Genomic DNA, 12,941 nt, shown 5'->3' with positions numbered 1-12,941 from the left:
CAGGTGACTCAGCTGGGAAGTGATGGAGCTGAGACTGGGAGCCAGGTTTGGTTTCAAAGCCCCCCCTCTTTCCATTGCCCCCAGTGAAAATATCATAAGAGGGATGCAAAAAGGGGTTCTAAGTCAGGTCACATTCACAGACAGGCACCTGGCGGTTAGGATTTGGACCGATCTTTTTGGGGGACACAGCTGAACCCACAATTGTGGGGATGCCTTTAAGGCGAGAATAGGCAGAAAGCGGGGGGTAGGGCTCACGCGTAGCTGGGACCCCTGAAGCTGGAGAGGCCAGCTCACAAGGGCTTTTGGACCCTGCTGAGGACTTTGGACTTAGTCCCGGACTAGGCACTGGGCAGGGTGGGGGGCATGGAGTGTGGGTGTGGATGGTCAGGTGGGCGTGGTGAGCGCTGGGAGGAGGGTGCATGGGACGAGGACAAGAAGGGTGTGATCTGGGGGCCATCACGAGTCTTCTGTAAAACCCCTCGGGGAGAGACGAGCAGGGCCTGAACCCAGGCGTGGATGGAAGGGTGAGAGAGGAGGGGTGGGGGGTGACTGGGAATTGAGGTGGCCAAGTGGGCAGGGCTCGATCTTGAAGGCAAAGGGCAGGAGAGGAGGGAGTGTCTGTCAAGTGATTTGAAGGAGTCAGTCGAGGAGGGTGGACTTGCCCTAGAAGGAGCAGAGAGCATGGCGGGAGGAAAAGCACGCAGGAGAGGCACGGAAGCCTGGCCACTCCACCTCGTGGGCCTCGGATTCAGCTCCCAGAGAATGTGGGACCTGGCCTGGTTCATCTGAAAGGTGCCTTCCGGCTCTCACATTCCGAGGTTTCTGTGATTCTGAACCAGTGCAGGCTGCGGCAATCAGAGGAGGCTTCGTGGGGGAGGGGGTCTTGACTTGGGGGAGGATGTGGAGGGCGTTTCAGGGGTGGGGATGGCTGACACTGAGGCCCAGAGCCGAGCTGAGTGCTTTGATGAGCCCGGGCAGCAGCAGGGCCTGTCCTCCTGTCTCGGGTCGTGCAATTACTGTCCCTCATCAATATTTCAGTCTCCGCTTTCACAGAGCTCCTCCCTCTGCCTTTCACCTTTGTCAGCGGCCTCCGTAAATAAAAGGAAGACGTGCCGCCGGCCCAGCCGGTGGGCCCGACAACAGAGGGGCTTCCCGGGCCCTTGAAGCCTTTGTGTTTGTTTGTGATTGGAGACAAATGAGACTTCTGGAAACTGAGCCCCCGGTCCCTTCACCTGCAAACTGGAGGCTGTCATGCTTGTCCCCCCCCCCACCCCCGTTCCTCAACTCCCCTCCCCACGGGTGTAAAATTAATTCTGTTGTGCCATCCTCCTTCTCTCCCTTCAGACAGAAACTGTTCATCCCAAGCCCTCAGGCACTGGGATCACCTCGAGTAGAGACCTTAGAGACTTTTCAGAAATTTTTTTTTAATTAAAATTTAATTGACATTATCTAGTTTTTGTTTTCTTTTGTTTTGGCTGCTCCGGGTCTTAGTTGCGGCACGCATGCGGGATCTAGTTCCCTGACCAGGGATCCACCCCGGGCCCCCTGCATTGGGAGCTCGGAGTCTTAACCACTGGACTGCCAGGGAAGTCCCCAGAAATGGTTTTAACTGGTTGTCAGAGGCGGGGGTGGGCAGTAGGTGAAATGAGTGGAGGGGCTTCGAAGCTACAGGCTCCTAATTAAAAAACAAGTAAGTCATGGGGATGTTGTGAATAGCATGGCGACTGTAGTTGACAGTACTGTATTGCATATTTGACAGTTGCTGAGAGAGTAGATTTTCAAAGTTCTCATCACAAGAAAAAATATCTGTGACTGTGTGTGGGGATGGATGTTGACTTATTGTGGTGATCATTTTGCAACATAGAAAAATATTGAATCCTTATGCTGTACACCTGAAACTAATGTTATATCTCAGTTTAAAAAATAGAAACTAGTCATGTCAGTTTAAAAATGGAAAAATTTTAAAAATGGTTTTAAGCTTCTGTGTAGGTGACTACTTTTGAAGCAGAATCCTCACCTACACGGCATAAAGAAACGCTGTGGTTCGATTTTCCGTCTGGGGTCAGTGCGGAACCCTTGTCTCCTGTAAGCGGAAGAGGCTATGCATCTGAGGGCAGAGCTTATGTCACACAGGTTTGGGCCCCCCCACTGGGAGCCAGGGCTTGTGGTTACTCAGTGTCACGCAGTGGGGTGGGGCGGTGCTCCCAGAACACCGTTGGCTCCCTCTCCTCTAGCACTGCTCGACTGGGACATCTCCCTCTAGCATCTCCCTCTCTCAGCTGTGAACGCAGGGATAGGAACATTGCCTTGCTTGTTTTTAAATCTCTGTATGCTCAGAGCCTCATGTAGTAAGTATACAATAAATGTTGGTGGATACAGATTAATGTATCCAAGGCATTTTGCAAATACTTACTGAGCACCTGCTATGTGCCAGCCTCCCTTCCAGGCTCTAGAGATAAGAGCAGTGAACCAAATAGACAAAGCCTGCTCTCACGGAGCCTCCATTCCTGTGGGCAAGACACACTATCCATGAATGAACACGTGGGATAAATGACATGATTTCGGGTGATGAGGAACGCCATTCAAGCAGGGTTAGGGAACAGAGAGTGGGAAAGCTATTTTGAAAGGGATGGTTGAGGAAGGCCTCTCTGAAGAGGTGACTTTTGGGTAGGCACTTAAGGGATGTGAAGGGGTGAGCCAGGTGAAATTCTAAGGGAAGAGTGTTGGTGGCAGAGGGAAGACTAAGGATGAAGGCCCAGAGGTGGGGATGAGCTTGGCAGGTTAGGGGAATGGTGGCTGGAGTGGAGTGGGAGAGCTAGGCAAGGGCTAGATCATGCAGGCTCTTCAAGGTCAAGGTTGACTTCATTTCCAGGAAGTCTGTTGACGCAGAGGATGACCCTGGGGGTTTCCTGGCAGTCTTCCATGTTGTCTACACAGAATAGAATCCATTGGTAGAAACGGCTTTGTGGGGTGGCCCCTTGGGGGCCATATGTTCTCAAGAACAGTTATTTGAGATCCTACTACGAGGAGACACTGAGGCGGCATCAAGGACAAGGCAGACTCAGAGGAAGGAGTCTCTGCCTTCCAGAAGCTCTGTCCCGCAGGACTCAGGCTCCCTCCCTCCAGCCTACCCTCCTCCCTGCAGCTCCAGTGGGTGGCACACGCCAAAGTGGGCTGGGGCCTGGGTTCCCCCCGGTGGGCCTCCTGCGTGTGTCTGCGTGTTTCAGCATCACAGCGTTCCCCTTTGCGGATTGGTCCATCTGGGGTATTAAATCTAGCATCCAGATGCTTAGGCTTGGATCCCAGCCCAGCCGCTCTGTGGCTCCCGATCTGGTGCAGTGCCTGGAGCCACATGTGAAATGCATAGATGTTGAAGGAACGGGTGAACAGCGTGTTGCTTTGGGCAAGTCACTGAATCTCCTGGTGTCTCAGTTTCTCATCTATAAAGCAGGGATAACAGAGGATTAAATGAGACAGTGCTTATGATAGGAGTCTGAGTCGCTGTGCCCAGTGTGTAGCAGGTGTGCAGAAAACATAACTGCTATTTTTATGACGTTGTTCCCGTCGTCCCTGACTGCTCAAGGCTTTCAGAGCCTAGTTTCCTTTCCACATTCACTCCCCATCATATCTCTTTTTCTCCCCAAGTCTGTCCAAGATGAGACTCAATGATCATTTGCCAATGTACTATTTTTCCCCCAATAAGACATTTGCCTTTTACCTCCAGGGGCCTCTGATGGTGGGACTTGAAGGTGCCTGGCTGCACATGGTGATAAAAGTCAGAACCAGCTACAGCTGTCTCTGAGCTGCCATCCTGGAAGAGACTCCAGAGACCACCTTGTGCAGCCCCCATATTTTTTAGGACATTAGTAACTTGCTTTCTGTATTGGACTGATATTCGGTATTCTAGGAGTCTGCAGGCAGCGTGGCAGGGGTGGGGAGATGTGAACGCGTGAGGATGCCAGGGCCCAGGGGAGGAACCGTGTGGTCCTGACATCACCCACCGGCGGTTAGAAGCCTGACTAATGAGGGCATTCTGCACTTGGTGATTTCTTGTTCTTGTCAGCGGCCCCTTGAGATCGGGCTGGTCTCCAGATCTTTTCAGAGATAAAGGAGCAGAGCGTAGTGTTCTTTCTTCAGCAGCCGTCGCATCTCTCTCAGCCGGGCAAGCTGGCGGGAAACGGAAACGGAGGCTGAGAAGTTGGGATGGAGACACCCAGACTGTGTTTACTGAGTTTCTCTGAGCCATGGGATGGGCCACGTGGAAACCACCTTCTCCTTTCCTCGTGCCTTCTCTTTGTCTTCACTCCCTAGGGCCTGTCAACATTCCAGATCCTCCGGCCCTGCCCCACTGCAGCCCCTAGAGGTGTCTAGTCTGTGTTACTACAGCGTGGAAAGGACAGGGCTTGGAAGCCGTTCGCTGGCTGTGTGCCCGTCCCATGGAGTTAAACATCACGACTCTGAGCCTCGGTGTCACTGCTGTATGGGAATCTAGAATGTCCCGCACAGACAGGTCATGAGGCTTCAGGGTCCCCGTAAATTATTCTTTCTCCGTTGCCTCTCCCAAGCTCTGTCTCAAAATCCATAGACATCATTATTGTCACTTGTGTCGCCTTTCTCTTTTTCCTTAGTTGCATTGAGGGGAATGGGGGGTCTTTCTATAAAGTGAAAGCTGCTCATAATGGAAATCATTTTAGACCCTCACAGAAGTTATTATTGTAACTCAACAGCTGTGCAGAAATGCTGGGAAACCATTCCTCTCTCCCACCGGGTCCCAGTGGAGGAGAAACTTGTGACCGCACCTTGGGGGCCTGTGCTCACAGGGAGCTTGTAGGAGTGGATTTGGGAGGGATCTTCCCAACACAAACAGCACTTTTTTCTCTATTTGCAGCAAGGGGATGGCTTTGAACCCATGAGTGTGGCCTTTATAACTCAATGCTCAGAGTGTTCGAACCAATAGGCCTTTAGAGATTCTAAAAGAACCCTCCGTTTGGGACTCGGTTCTAAGATCCTGAAAATCATCTATCAGGAGGGTCCTTTGAGCTGATCCAGGTACCAGCAAACACACCTCCCATCTCTCCTTAGTGTGACCACAGCAGACATCACCAGTGGATCCTAGCACTTTTCTCCACACTGAACTAGAACGGAGCCTTGGGATCCTCGCCCCACAGTGTCCAAGACTGAGAAACCCTATCCTATGCCTTTGCAGTTATAGAAATTGAGACCCGGAGCCTTACATATCCAGCTCAAGGCAGATCTCCTTGTTAGGTGGGCTAAAACATACACACACACGCAAATGTTCATACACACATAAAGTTTATACGCATATAAAGTTCATATAAGCAGCTTTCATCATGTATAAACGCACATGTATGTGTGTGTGTGTGTGTATAATAATATATACATAAAACTTCTCCCCCTAGTTCTTTAAATCTGAGGACCGATTCACCAGAGGCAAAATTTGCTGACGTCCCTAAAGAATAAAGTGTACCGTCACTCCGATAAAATATCATAGCCACTTCAGTCAGCCACATTAAAGCTGCAAGAATCTTTAGGAAATTGAGCCTCGTGGGTCAGACGGACCACATTTTGTGGAACAGGCGAAATGCATCTGAGGTTGAGGGTGACTGACAAGTCGGGACATCTTTAGATAGGCAGGGAAGTGCAGTTACAAAATACCTTTGAGCTTCAATCAGATCTGGCAGAAAATTCAATCCTTTTTTAGAAGGCAGAGAAAGGTTTGTTTTAAATGGTGAGTTTCTCTTTGGGTAGAATGGTGTTCCTTGGGTGCGTGGGACTTGTGTCACTGCCCTTCTTTCCCTGCCTCCTCTTCCATTTCCTTGTGTCTCTTAAGATCCAGCTTCCTTCTCCGGGAAACTTTCCCTCTCCTGACAGCACCTCTAGTTACATTCCTGCTGAGATACACTGTCTTATGTTCTGTTGTTCTGTCCTCAGTGAGACATTCCCAAGCTCCAGTTGGGCACGAGCTCTCTTGCAGATCTGCCTCCCTTCCTGAGGTATGGAGAGCGGTTCCAGGCCCACCTTGAGCTGTGTGGAAGGTTTAGAGGCTAAGCTGGTCCATGCATTTGTGGCTCCCCAGGGCAGGTCACTATAGGGAAGGACCAATGTGTCTGTTCCTTTCCACACCAGGATTCACAGGCTTGGGCTGGGCCCTATCACCAGGGCTGCTATTTAGGGCTGGAGTCTCCTTGCTTTCCAGCCTCATGGATGCTTTGATGCTGACTGCATGCAGGGGCCAGGCTCTCCTCTCTCATTGCAGTTTACTGATGCTCTTCTGTCTTGGCAGCTCCCGTTGCCATGCAACAGCCAAAGGTACCGCGCCAGTGGGCCCCTCCCACTGTTTGTGCATCAGCCCTGCTGTCTGTCCCCCTTAGCTCTCAGTCCTGCTGCAGGATGGGGATGGAAGGACCTGGAGCAGCAAGCTGGGCCAATTTTAATTGAATTCTGCTTGCTACGCCTTCACTAATGATCTGTACATTAGCAACTTTGAACAGAGCTAAGGTGGGGTGAGAGTGGCTAATGGCTGGTTGCCTAGTTGCTTCCTGGGACTTTGAATGTCATCTTGACGTTTTACAAATGTGACTCTTTGTTGCTGATGGGACCTCCCCTAGAAATACAGTGACAGCCGCACACTGTCATGCTTTGTTATTACTTACTATGTGTTTGTATTCACTTAAGCGTGAAGGCAATATTAGTTGCATTTTACAGAAACTAAATCTCAGAGAGGTTAAGTAACAGCCAAGATCACACAGCAAGTAAAAGCAGAACTGGGATTCAATCCCAGGCAGTGTGGTTTTATAATTTGTGTTCTTAACCAGTATTCTATACTGCCTTTCTACTTATAAAAGTTGAAACCCACCCTAGGAGATTTTAAAAAGCTAATGACCTACTTTTAAAGGCAGTGCTGCCTTATGTATATAGCTACATTTATTAAGTACTTAATAAAGTAAGTACTTAAAACTGTGCTAGGCACTCTTTTAAGTGTTCTTATAATAGCTCATTAATCCCCACAACAGTCCTGAGAAGTATTACTATTATTCCCATTTTAGAGATGAGAAAATTGAGGCAGGCAGAGATTCAGTAACCAGTCCAAGGTCATAGAGCCAGGATGTGACAGAGCCCGAATTGGAACCCAGTAGTGTGATTCCATATTCTACACACATAAGTAAAACTACTAGTTTATAAAACAAAATAAGGCAAACTTCTTGACTTGGTGATTGTGGGGGAAGAAATTCTAGGGATAGAGAGGGATAGAAAACCCTCCGGGAGTTGCCATATTAGTTACTACAGCTCAGTCTATGAGACCCCTCATTTTTCAGAATGTTTTATATTCTGAATGAAAGAAAAAAAAAAAGCACATGACAAATACAACCCGTCAAATTTACTTAAAGGAACAATCATTAGGATTTGTGGGCGGTTTACTTAAAAACCAGTCTCCCTTATGTTCTCAATATTCTGTTATGAGCAGTTGCTTTTAAAATTTAGAGAAGAACTCAGAGGATGTCTGATTCCATTTTGTAATCTTCCTAACTTGTTGCCCCGTAGCTGAGCACATCATAGGCACTTGGGAGTACAGTGCACATGCTGGATTGATTGAAAATTGAAGTGTTATGTGTGGGATTAGAAGATAATGAAGTGGGGAGATTCCAGGCTAGGTATTTAGCGACCACATTTTTTGGGTGCCTCCAGGGTACCCAGGCTATACCTTATCCATCTATTCTCCTACTCGTGGATCGCTGGGGGATAAATTACAGCATTGCCGGTGATGGTGGTGCAGGTAGTATTGGGGTGGTGCCATTGACCATGCGGTGCTGGGAGCCCCCAACACCTGGCTTTCCCTCTTGAAGGCCGACACTCCACGTAGCCATGTTGATTCTGCTTCATAATCTTAGTTTACAGTTGGCAGAAGAGGACAAGATTGCGAAAGAAACTCTTCGCAGTCAGCGCGCTTGGCCATCCCAGCAGCTCCGCTCCACATTCTGCCAAATTGCTAAATTCAGAAACGGTTAACAGTTTTGACATATCTGATAACCTACAAAACCGACATGTCCTGGGTTTGATCTTCCCATCTGTGTCAGAGGAGCATGAAATGAGCATGCGAGCCAGGCTGTGATGCAGCCCATTGGGGAGGATCTAAATTAAATCTGTGGCTCCCCTGCCGTCCCCCTACTCGACTGCTTTCCAGTCCCGTGTGCCCCCCACCCCACCCCTTCCTCCCAAAGGGTTAAGTTACACAAGAGCGGGGCCCAGGTGCCTGTTTCTCTCCTTCTCACCCTGTTTGTTCCTCTCCCCATCACTGTCTTCCTTGTTGATCTTATTGTCTAAGAGAAAGTTGACTCATTTGTAACATTTAAACCAGCCTCCCCCTCCCACTAGTAGGTGTGTGAGCAGCTGGGGGCTTTACCATCTGTGATCCTCCACACTTCCAGCAAATTCTCTTTCTACCTTTGCGGCGCTGTGCAACCAACCCAAGCTCCGCGCCTTCTCTGTGTCCCATCTACCCCCTCTCTCACACCAGGGATCAAGCTGGAGGGTGATGGGCGTGGGATGACCTCAAAAAAAATCCCACTCATTTCCTTCCTTCTAGAAAAATGTGCCAGGCATTTAGTGTTAGGGATAGAGAAGTGAGTACACAGGGTTCCTGCCCTCAAGGAGCTCATGCTTTTAGGAGGAAAGGCAACAATATGGGGGTTACTAATTGCTGCAGTTTATTGAGTGCTCAGGATGTACGACGCACCGTACTTTACCCAGATGATCTCATCTGATCCTCACAACAACCTTGTGAGCTTAGGAAGTCTTCTCATTTTATTTATTTTATTTTTGTTTTTTTGGCTTTATGTAGTTTAATAAAAATTTGGGGACAGAATTTATTTCAACAGACGCACTGCTAGGCCCCACATGGCCTTTTTATGGCCAGCATCTGCTTTGACTGGTTAGGGTCTGGACCACACCATTGTCAGGGCCTTGGACGGCAGCCATGGGGGTTGGGGGCAGAGCAGTGGGGTCTCCTCGTTGTGCCCCATCTGCCCGAGCTTGAGTGGATATCATGAAGTTGAGAGAAGCAAGAGGGGCTGGGGATGGAAAGAGCCTCGTTTTGGAACTTAACCTTTGCAGCAGATAATCCGCAGAGCTTTTGGTGTCTTTTCTTCGCTCCCCTTCTTTCCCCTTCCCCAGACACAGCCTTCTAGGAAAAACAGTAGGGAAGGGATAATGCTTGGCACCGTTGGGTGCGCAAAGCTCTGTACCCAGGCCGAACGTAGGCACAGAACGTTGGGCGACTAGGGGCAGGCTGGGTGCGTGGAGTCCCATATGCCCCGGAGCCCAAGGCCGGATGCGGTAACGGACAGGCACGTCACGTTCCGGCTGCATCAGCCCGAAGCCGTACCTGCTGAGGTCAGACTCGGGCATCTCCACGTCCGGGCTGATCAGCTCCAGGTCAAAGTGCGCCAGCACAAGGAGCACGAGTTGTTTGGTGCTGCTGGTGGCGTAACCCCTCCCCAGGCACTGGTTGTGCCCTGCTCCCCACGGCATGCTGTAGTTCTTCAGTCGCTTCCCATCGTTGCAAAAGTCTTTCTTCTCTGATCCATCAGGGCTCAGGCATCGGTCGTATTTAAATACCTCTGGGTCTGTGTAGATCTCCAGGTCCTTCTGGGGACTCAGGAAGGGGAAGAGGGGGAGGCGGTCGCCACATCGCAGGGTGAATTCCCGCCCCTCTGCCACGGGCAAGGCCAGGTCCACCACGACCTCGCGGTGATGACGGGTGCAGCGGTGAGCCTGAGGCTGTCACTCAGCACGCTGTCCAGCACAGGCACGCTGTCCAAAGCCTTCTGTGGGAGGGCGGTCATCTGCGAAATGGGCTGCTCTGCTCGCAGGAGAAGAGGCTCCAGCTCTCCACGGACAGCAGCCAGGGCCTCGGGGTTCTTGAGGAGGAAGAGCGGGAGCCGGAAGGCAGCAGGATCCACGTTCCCCTGCGTGGCCCAGAGCTGCAGCACCAGCCCGTGCCTGCATCTCCTCTGACACGCCCTCCAGGTGCGGCAGGTAGCTTTCCAGCCATTTGCTCCGGTGGGCCCGAGTGGCCAGCCTGGCAGGGGACAGCAGCTTCCCCAGGCGACCTTCGACCCTGCACACCTGGTCCTTATCCCCCAGTGACAGGGAGCCACGTGCCAGTTTGGGGAGCAGCAGGTCGAGCTGGCGGAAGGCGTGGAAGCCGTCGGCTGAGTGGATGCGGTCCTGGGCCTGGCTCTCCCGGGCGTGCGCGCTGCCTCGACACCGTGCAGAGTCAGGCAGCCGGCTCTGAGCGGGCGGCTGTAGGAGAATTCGAGGAGTCCCGTCTCATGCCAGCCACTGCCTGCTTCCCTGGTGTCACCCAGCAGGACCGGGTGGAGGTTGGTATACACGGCTTCCGTGCGCGCCTGGAGTTCTTTGTGGAGGAGAGTCAGTTTCATCTTGGACTTTGCACCGCTGGGGCTGTAATGCGGAAGCTGCACGTTGAAAATCCTCTCCATGGGGAAGACGGCACAGGCGTGGAAGTCCCAACCTGGTGCGAGGCTCCCACACCACCATGTCATAGGAGTGTGGGTCCAGGAGGACAGTGGCATACCTGCCCCCACCAGCACAGTAAAGATATCACCGTGCTTCTCCTTCATCCCAGTGAGGAAGCTGGTGGCATCTTTTCCAAACTCCGAAGCATAGCCCAACCCGGGGATATTTCCCAGGTCCGGCGGAGCCTCGCCAGGTCGCCTGTGAGCCAGCTTCTCCCGAAGGCTCCGTTTAAAGGCTGGCACAGCCCAGGTCCGGCGGAGGCTCGCCAGGTCGCCTCTCTGTGAGCCAGCTTCTCCCGAGGGCTCCGTTTAAAGGCTGGCGCAGCCCAGGGCTGGAGGAGCCCAGCGTGCACCAATCCTCTCCCAGCCCAGGTCTGAGCCCACAGACAGGACACGGGAGCGGCGATTTTCACACAAGAGGCAGGAGGGCAGGATGGTTACGAGCCTGACTTTAGCACCACACCTCCTGGCTTCAGATCCCAGCCATGCTTCTCGCTGGCCGTGTGACTTTGCTTCCCTACGCCTGCTTCCTCACCGCGTGGGCCAGCGGGTCAGCAGCAGCGCGGCCAGAAGACCGAAGACCACGGCCCAGGACATGGCAGGGCCGGCGACCAGGCTGCGGCTGCGGAGCGCTGTCTTCTCATTTTAGAGATGAGAAATGGCAGGGATAGTAGGTAAATTGGCCAAGGTCACATGACTGGTAGCTGGTGGACTCGGTCCTCTGTCTTCAGAGGAGAAAAAATGCTATTATTTTTATTATTCATAATAACATTTATTGAATATCTACCACGTGCCATGTATCAGGTGCCTACATACGTGCTTTCTTTCAGTCTCTCTGAAATACTCCAAGGATGGTTTTATCAGACAGTCATGACTTGCCGAGGACAACACGGTAGCAAGTGGCAGCTTGGGACTGATACCAAAGTTGGTCTGATTCTAGAACTTCCAGACTCCTAGCCCCTGGGCGGTATCACCTCTCATTAGAGCAGTGCAAGGTTCACCATCAAACCAGCCACTTGTTAGAATGAAAGGAAGAGCTTTTAAACTTGGCTCCAGGCCCACAGGCATGAATGGGACCGTCTCAGGGTACCTGGGTTCCATGTTCAGCCTGGCTGAGATGTACGATTCAGGCATCAAGTATTTTCCAGTGTGCCAGGCACTGTTGTTGCAGTGAGCAGGGCAGGGGGTCTCTTAGAGCTTGACGTTCAGGAGGGAGGGGACTGTTGTGAGGTCCCTTCAGGTTGGGGGGTCAGTGCTCTGAGGAAGACACACAGGATAATGGGATGAGAGGGATGCTGGAGAAGGCCTCCCTCAGGCGGGGCAACGGAGCTGCAGCCCAAGTGACAATCTGGGTGAAGAGGGTCTTGGCTGAAGCATAGAAAGTTCTGGAAGCAGGAACAGCTTGACCGTAGGAAGGAACAGAAATTCCTGGGTGTGTTCTGAGATCTCTGAGTGGTTCCGTGGGGCTGGAAGGTGACATCAGTGGGTGAGGTGGGATGCAGTCTGCAGACTGTCCTGCCTGAGGCACGGAGTCCCCACGTGGCTCCCTTCTGATGGAGGCCGCTCTGGGAGCAGCAGGGTTGGAGGTCTTTCTGATAGAGTGGAGAAACTGACATTTGAAATAAAAGGGTTGGCTTCTCAAAGTCATGCTTGTCACCTCTAAGCCAAAGGGCCGTGATTTGTAATCACAGGGTGGATGGCACGCACAAGTTCTGGTCTTTTCTTAAATAATAGAAGTGTGAAAACGGTCATCTGTTAGATTTGTTCCCTACCAAGCACCCCACGTGCAGCGTATTAATAAATACAATAAGAGTTAATATTTCTTAAGTGCTCCTTGTCTGTGTTCCAGTGGGTTGAGAGCTTTTCTTGCATTAGTCTTGCATTGTGAGCTTAGTACTCTTTTTATTCCCGTTTGAATGATATGGAAGCTGAGGTCTAGAGAGGTGAAATGTAAAGAGCCCAAGGCCACACAGTTGGGAGAACAGGGCCTGGAACCCCTGATGCAACAGCCCGAGGAGTCAGCCAGGGCAGGTACTATCAGGCCCATTTTACAGAGGGAGAAGACTGAGGCATGGTCATGAAAAGGGTGTGGAAGAGAGTCGGGCCTGGAATCTGGGTGTTCTGGTTCTGGCGGAAGGTCCACTAGCCGTGGGGAAGGTGGTGGAACCACACACTCTACTTTGCCCAGACTTATTCAGGGATTCAAAGCCAAGGGCCTCCTTGAAGTTGGGAAAGAGCCCCTGGCAGCCTTCACTGGGGAGCAGTCCCCGTGGCCACACCCCTTTGGCTGATTCTAAAGCCCATGTAAGGGCTGCATCTGGTCCACCTACCCCCCTGCTCAACCCTTTAATACACCCCAAGTGCCTCCAAATCACCTGGGAC

At 51.6% G+C, this 12,941-nt stretch overlaps 1 protein-coding gene, 2 long non-coding RNA genes and 1 pseudogene across 7 annotated transcripts in view; 2 read left to right on the top strand and 2 right to left on the bottom strand.

Moving 5' to 3' along the window:
* The window catches only part of LOC309640621, a 487,501-nt gene that overhangs the window by 282,548 nt on the left and 192,012 nt on the right, over positions 1-12,941 (top strand). The gene's annotated exons all lie outside the window — the stretch shown is intronic.
* Positions 1-12,941, top strand: part of CHST11 (carbohydrate sulfotransferase 11) — a 282,761-nt gene that overhangs the window by 98,412 nt on the left and 171,408 nt on the right. The window lies entirely within an intron of this gene.
* Positions 1-12,941, bottom strand: part of LOC309640632 — a 230,781-nt gene that overhangs the window by 72,478 nt on the left and 145,362 nt on the right. The gene's annotated exons all lie outside the window — the stretch shown is intronic.
* LOC309640605 (prostacyclin synthase-like) lies at positions 8,823-12,430 on the bottom strand (annotated as a pseudogene). The gene is made up of 2 exons: positions 11,095-12,430; positions 8,823-10,758 (listed from the first exon to the last, which is right to left on the bottom strand). The product of its transcript is annotated as a prostacyclin synthase-like (transcript).

Source organism: Balaenoptera physalus (assembly GCF_965194825.1).
Source record: "Balaenoptera physalus genome assembly, chromosome: 13".
NCBI classification, from domain to species: Eukaryota; Metazoa; Chordata; class Mammalia; order Artiodactyla; family Balaenopteridae; genus Balaenoptera; species Balaenoptera physalus.
The sequence above is the reverse complement of the archived record's forward strand: the minus strand, read 5'-3'. Positions and strand labels throughout refer to the sequence as shown.